This window comes from Aptenodytes patagonicus, unplaced genomic scaffold (genome assembly GCF_965638725.1).
Source record: "Aptenodytes patagonicus unplaced genomic scaffold, bAptPat1.pri.cur scaffold_116, whole genome shotgun sequence".
In the NCBI taxonomy this organism is placed as follows: domain Eukaryota; kingdom Metazoa; phylum Chordata; class Aves; order Sphenisciformes; family Spheniscidae; genus Aptenodytes; species Aptenodytes patagonicus.
The window spans coordinates 147,242-154,887 of record NW_027472060.1 but is presented as its reverse complement, the minus strand read 5'-3'; positions in this window follow the sequence as shown (position 1 = coordinate 154,887).

Below are 7,646 nucleotides of genomic sequence, written 5' to 3'. Positions count from 1 at the left end.
TAGTAGACGTAGTTCGCTGTTCCTGGGTGTTAGGCATGCCGACCAGCTCAGGCATCAAACAGAACCCTTACCCTGTGCTACAAACCAGTACAGCCAGCCACTTCAATGTGCACACAAAGCCTACTGCATTAACTGTACCATACATGTTCTCCTGCAAAGAAAGTTTTATGATTGTTTCTTCCAGCGTGCACTAATTGGAATTGGCATTGGGATCTGCTGTACTTCAAGTCACAAGCACTCCATTTGAGACTCTGTTCAGTAACTTCTGCCAGCACGGAAACAACGAGCGCGTGAAACGCAGGAAGAGTAAGTCAGGGTCCGCGCTAAGCACAAGTCAACATTTGGAAAAAACTGTTGCCGATGGCAAAGCCAGTATTGCAGGACGCGGCTGCAGCCGGCCAGCCTGACCACTGCCAGCAGCCACAGCTGGCACAGGTCAAGTTCCAAGCGGGACAACTTCTTTGCAGTAGTTTTGCTGGGTTTGCTTTTTGGTACTTGTCATCATTTCAAAGCGACAGCGGGACGAACTTTTGCACTGCCTCTAGGGGCTCCAGAGAGTAAAAAGCCCCACAATTTGATCAGCACGCTGGCTTAGCTTAGTTGGAATGCTTTAATGAATATGTTTTACGAGTAACCCTTAGTACCAAATACTAATACAGATCTATCGGGTTGGTGAAGAGCGTCTTTTAAATGTTTCCGCTTGTGCCCATTGCCTCTGGTCCTGTCACTGGGCACCCCTGGAAAGTACTTGGCTCCGTCTTCTTTACCCCCTCCCTTCGGGTATTTAGATGCATTGATGAGATCCGCCCTGAGCCTCCTCTTCTCCAGGCTGAATAGTCCCAGCTCTCCCAGCCTTTCATCACAGGAGAGATGCTCCAGTCCCCTCTAACCATCTTTGTAGCCCTTCGCTGGGCCCTCTCCAGGACCTCCATCTCTCTCTTGTGAGACTGGGGAGCCCAGGCCTGGACACAGCACTTCAGGTGTGGCCTCACCAGTGCTGACGGGAGGAAGGGTCACCTCCCTCCACCTGCTGGCAACGCTCCTCCTCAGGCAGCCCGGGATACCGTCAGCCGCCTTTGCCGCAAGGGCACGTTGCTGCCTCACGGTCAACTTGGTGTCCACCAGGACGCCCAGGGGCTTTTCTGCCAAGCTGCTTTCCAGCTGGGCAGCCCCCGGCATATACTGGTGCATGGGCTTGTTCTTCCCCAGGTGCAGGACTTTGCACTTCCCCTTGTTGAACTGCACGAGGCTCCCGTCAGCCCGTTTCTCCAGCCTGCCGAAGCCCCTCTGGATGGCAGCACGACCCACTGGTGTACCGCCACTCTTCCCGGTTTCCTATCATCAGCCAGCTTGCTGCGGGTACACTCTGCCCCATCATCCAGATCGTCAATGAAAACACTGAACAATTAACGCCCCCTCCCCGCCCCCGCCAAAGTAGCCTACTTTCAAATATTCGGTTCGTCAGTCCGGCTTTAAGGGAGAACACTGACTATGACAACGTACATGAAGGAATTTTAGGCAACAGCACAAAATTCCACAAAGAGCACCTATGATTGCAGTGAATTAAAAACAAATGAACCTTTTTTGTAAATAAGCACGGAGATGTCTGAAAAACAAGTCTGTGTGGTAAGTACTTCATGAGTGCTACTGTAATATATTACAGTAGAAGCAAGAGAGTTTTAAGAAAAAGAGTGAACAAGTATCTTCCCGTAGGGCAGGTCATAGCATTCCCGGAAACTTCTCATCCGCATGCTCCCCAGGAGTCACCCCGAGTCACCCTGCCTTTGCCACTGCCTACCTCAACAGGCCAGGAGCACAGAACTTTGTGTGGCCAAATTGGAAATCAAACTCTACTGGGGAGATTTGAGTTTAAAACCAAACCACTCACCACCCCAAACTCCCCACCAAAGCAGAAAGAATTCTTCTCTGGCGGATTCTGGTTTACTCCTGAACACAGCTCGCACCTTGACACAGCGTAGTCCCGTCTACAGTGCACGTCGAATGTGCTTATCAGTCCAATACCACCGCTAAGAACCATCAAATAAGTAACACTCCAACACCTGGACCATTCACGTCACTTTACATTTAATCATGCTGCAGTTATTAACTGCGTATAAAAGCGTGTGAAAGTATAAAAGCTGGAGCATCAGGCACGCCCAGGCTTCCGAAGCTAGTAAGCCAACGGGCGTTTTAAACATTTTTTCTCTGGACACCTGGCTTGGCAATAGGGAGCCAGGAAGGTAAAATCCATGACAAATTATGAACAATAGAGATATACATATAGCAATCTGGTTCTTAGGATGTCTGACTTGCATCATTCTGCTAAGTTAAACCAAGGATGAGTGGGAAATCAAAACAGTGGGAAAATAGTTAGATGGCGATAGGTTAAAGGCATGAAGCCTCTCCTTTAAGAGATCTATCCAACACTAACGGCTTTTCTGCTCTCTTTGAAAACAATGACTGCAACCACATTCCTATTCCTGTCTCTTAGACATCAGATTAGTCTAAAGCGCCACAGGCTTACTCCATGTTGAGGGGTAAACCAGAATCCAACCTCCCAGCTGTATCCTATACCAAAGTGGTCTGTGTACAACTTGCCAAAATGACCATTCTTCTTTACCCTAGGTGCTTATGACTTCCAAACATCGTGAACCATTTCCAAAGAAAGGAACATGCCACCGCTCGTAGACTGATGATTGACTTTTGGATTAAAAAGCTCCAGGGAAAAAAAAAAAATTGAGAAATTACACATTCAAGCAGAATCACGTACAGCCATGACGGTAGTACACGAAAATCAGTTTCAAAGGCCAACAGTGTCATAGGCTCACTGAAGGAAAAGCTAGAAATGTGGTCAGTCGCAGCTGAAGGTATGATTTCACAAAACACGTTGACTTCCCTGCCACCAAAAGAGAGGCCTTGCTGCCGCCTCCCATCTCTCCCTCTGCTCCTTTGTTCTACTACTGTATTCCTGTGGCTTACCTTGCACCGACTTGAACGCTTTTTAGAGCACTTCATGAGCCAAGTTAGCTCCCTAAGCAGGCAGGAAACTAACCCGGAAAAGTAGATCGTTTTCCACCAGCTTAGAGAGTTAAACTGGCTCGCAGAGAGAACTAGCAAGCATAAAAGTTGGCACAAGGAAGGAGGCAGGACAATGCCTTGGGAAGAAGGAGAGGGAATTCGTCCGTCTCCGTTTTGTGGCAGTAAGCCGTTATGCTAGCTCATACACCTGTGAAACTACACACTCGCTTTGCAAGGAGAGCTAAAGCCCCTTTGCTTTTAGAAAGGACGCTGCCCAAGACACGGTCAGTCAACTTTGAATGCCCTCTTGCACGTAGAGACTCACTAAGCTGCAGCTGACAGGCGTCATTCTTTCATTCAGCCAGATGTGGAAGCTAAAGTGATTTCAGGGAAGTGTTACTTGGTGATCAGAGGACAGACAACATTGCGTGACACTCTTCAGATCACACTTTCTAAGGAAACAGGACAAAGAGCGGGAAGAAGCCAAAGAAGAAGCAGCAGAAATGGAAGAAAAGCTAAGTTCTTTTGAGGAAAACGGCATCCCCTTTGTTGAATAACAGGTGAAGATGACAGTTACAGGGTGTTTTGAATTATTATAAATGACTGGTTCAATGACATCTTCCCCAGAAACACAGGAAGCAACTCACAAGCACTGGAGGAGCAGTAGGTGGAAAAGACACTTTCTGCACCTTAGTAGTCAGGTTCAGTGAATTAGCGCTTTGCCATAGTTTACTCCTGCAGAAGGAGGATGTAGCGAGCGAGTTAGCAGGTGATTGCGTGAGTACCCCTGGGTCCTTCCTTTCTTTCCCGCTTCGGCAGAAAACCTCCCCCCGATGCTTTAGGCAAAAACCCTACATTTAATCCAAAACCTAAGCTGGAGTCTAAAAAGCCACTGGCACAACAGAGACGGTCTGTCTCAGAATTCTACAACCAGGCTTTTCTCACTCAAGTGCAGCCTACAGATTGTCTTGCAGAGTTTGCGCGGGTGCTCCACAAGCTCTCCGAGAAGCACGAACCTACAGCAGAAGGTGAGAAGAAGAAAGAATTTCAGCTCTCTATCCCAACAGCCCCCAACAGCTGAGATCCTGTATCTGATGCAGACCATAGATTTGATTTCCCTTTCAATGGAAACACAAACAGACCCAACACAGATCAGAACTTGACGCTAGAGCCAGTTTCCCCAGCTACCTCCTACGGCCATTCTCTAACACGACTATACTTTCAGTCAAGACTTGCGGTCCCGGTCTAACGTGGTGGCTAAGCTAGCAAAAGTTCCTACAGTCAGTTCTGAAATTATGCTCTTTTTTACATTGCTTGGCGTACCTGGACAGGCAGACGTAGGTGCTAAGTGTCCCAGTACAGAACGCACACGCAGCCTCCCTAATAGAGGGAGACGGGAGTTAGCAAGACATTTCCAGCATACCACACCGGTCTGCCATCACACCGCTTGCCGCTGCCAGCACAAATTCCAGAATCACGGAATCACAATGAAGAGAAAGGCCTTCCAGAATCACTGGAGGTCATCTGGTCCAACCCCCCTGCTCAAGCAGGGTCACCTCGAGCAGGCTGCCCAGGACCATGTCCCGACGGCTTTTGGGTATCTAGTTCTGAAACATGCTTTTACAAACAGCAGCCTGACAAGCTGAACTGCAAAAGCGCTTGCAACACAGGCGACAGGCCCAGGTTTTTGGCGACTCTCTCCTACCAATTTAAGCATTCTCTCCACCACACAAGTAAAACAATACCACACCAGCAAAGGCTTCTCACCATTGTTTCTCTAAAGCTATATCCGACAGCTCGCTAGGTAGAAGACACAAAATTAATAGAAGCCTGATTAAGCTCATCTCACTGTCTTAAAAAAGCAAACCCCAGGCAAATCAACGCAGGAGAACGAGTTGATGCGGTAAGTGAATGAGGAGCTGTCCTCAGCAGAACAGGATACAGTACTGTGTGCCCAAGCGCATGTGACAGCTGCCAGCCAAGGCTGATACGATCGTCCAGACCGATGCGCCTAAGGCGGCACTTGAACTACCACCTTTAGCCATACACCCCAAACGGGGTTCAGCATTCCCGACAGAATTAAGTCCCTAAATTTCCCAGCATTTTACCAAACGTGATCAGGAAGCAATTATTAGACCCGGAAGACCGACACCACGCTGCTTTCTCTTGGCAGAAGCTCCAGACCTGGAGTCACGGATCATTAAGGAAGAAATCAAGCACTTTTGGTTAAGTCAGCAACTTTGCTGCGTGATGCATGCTTCATGCAGACATCAAGAGACCCCCACAAAACGCGCTGGATTCCTCTAAAGCTGTGCTCTCCCCGTTAAGCCCAGCCCTCTTCCCGCGGTCGCCGCTCTACGCAGGTAGCGAATTTCCCGCCTCCTCCGTCTGGCAGTTACCCGTGTTGAAGCAAGGAAATGGTTTGCGAAGAGCAGCTGGGAGGGGAGCAGCGTATGGCCTTTCAGTGAAGGTGTGCCTTGAATGGTTTACTAATCAAGTCGCCATCAGACCCCTCCTTTCCCAGGGCAGCCCGTCATGCGCTCCTTGGCTCTTACACGCCACAGCCTCCTCCTGAAATGCTTCTGTCTGGCTAAGTAAGTCCTGTTTAACATTGGTTACTTCCAGCAACGTGCCCAAAATTAAAAGCAGGTTTGTTTGGTTTTGTTTTTTTTTTTTAAAAAGAAGAAAGAACACGCCTGCCCCAAGATCTGGGGTGTTTATCTCATGGCTGGTTTTAGAGTGAAAATCTTTGGTTCTCCCTGTCAAGGACTTTGAAACGACACAAGTCTGAGCTGCTTTGACGTGGCTCGGTGCCTTCACTGGCATCTTTTATTTCTGTAAGAACTTCTTATAAAAACAAAGTGAAAACAAGAAACTCTAATGTAGTTAGAAGTAGACAGGATATTCTGTCATCTGAACCCATGAGAGCTTTGATATTCTATTGTGGACCCTTAACCAAGGGCTACGTTATTGCCAGTTTACCCAAGCTTAAAAGCCCCTGGCGGGTCTTGTCGGGGCATTGCTGGCAGAGAGGTGTGTGAGTAACGAGTCTTAAAGATGACAAGAAGGGGAAAACATCAGATGTAGAAGGCCAGAGGTTAAGGTGTCTGGCCGCGACGCCCGTTACTGGGAAACTCGCCTGAGCCGCGGCGCCGTACTGCTGCTCCCACTCCTTCCGGGCTTCCTCCAGCCGGGACTCCCACGTCGCCTGCGGACTCCGCATCAGCCAGCAAAAACCGCACCTCTTGTGAACAGAGAGACAGCTTTAACCAGGGTATCGACGTGTAAAAGAGCAAACGCCATGAGAGACGAGGACCAGCAGCGAGGGAGCCGCGCGCTGGGAGGTGGTCTGGCCTCTTGCAGAGCAAGCCCTTCCTAGCTGAACCTCCTAGGGACCGTGTGGCACGCGGGGACATAAACCCACCCTGCTGCCAAACAGCCGAGATGTTTGCTGCTGCTGCTGTCAGCATCCCGAACTGGAAATGAAAGCCGCGCTCTTCCTTGTCCTCTTCTAACCAGAAGGTGATCAATAAAATACTGTGGCCAGAGCGTGCACAGGAACCAACCCAGGTCAATCCTCTTTAAAGGGATTTGCAAATACTTGCCAACTGCAACCGCTTCCACCTCTTTCTTCAGCTCTGATGTTTGCCCGCTCTTGTCCTGTTAGAGCATTCCTTACTTTTAAAGTTGAAACATTTTTCACTCCTGCCTGCAATATCCTTGCTTACACTTGTTTGGGGCTTTTGCCTTGAGCAAACCATCAACACTTGACAAGGGAACTGACTTTGAGCAACTGGATGTGCCCATGCCAGTGCTGCAAACGAGTATAGGGACCATTTCTCAAAGGCAGAGGTTTGGGGTTTTTTTCTTTTTAAGTTTTTAAAAGCAATGTGTCTGGGGAGAAAAAAAAGCCTGTGGAAAAAATCCCAAGTCACAGACTAGTAAGTACTACTCCCATATCGACAGGCAGAAACACAGCAGTGCTGTTAGGCTGCCTTAATAAAGCAGAGCACGAGCTGGCCAGCAGGCGGTAAGGGGAGAGCATCCACCTTCGGGGAGTGCCCCCCCGGGACAAGGCTCCTGGAGGCCTTGGTTCTCACGTGCCTCCTCTCAGCGTCAGATGGAGTCCTAATCCAGACAGGGGTGGGGTGGCACAACAAGGCGTGTGCTCCTGCACGTGTGTCAGGGCTGAGCAGGAGCAATGCAGGTCTCCTCTCTCCCTCCCAAGTATTCTGAAATACTTGAAATGGGCATACCGGCGTTAATATTTTGTAAAACGCCTCTGATACGAGAGGCTGCATGAGAAATGGAAATGGAAATCTTACGTTCCCGTGCGTATCGCCGTACACAAACAGGGTAACTACAAGGTTTAACTCAGAGATTGTTCAAAATGGTCTCTGCCACCCACTTTGTCAGAAATTCACCTGCGGACCTACCTCAGCTGCATTCCCACCATACTTCTTCAACGTTACAGATTACCAAAAATGCCTCCTGACAACGTTTTGGGAAGTCAAAATCTACTTGCTCTTTGTAGCTATATTCATGCTGAAATACGTACGTGTTTCATCGGCTATTGGTCGCCCTGTGCTCCCGAGCCCAGCCAGTCTGGGCAACACCGTGTTATTTTC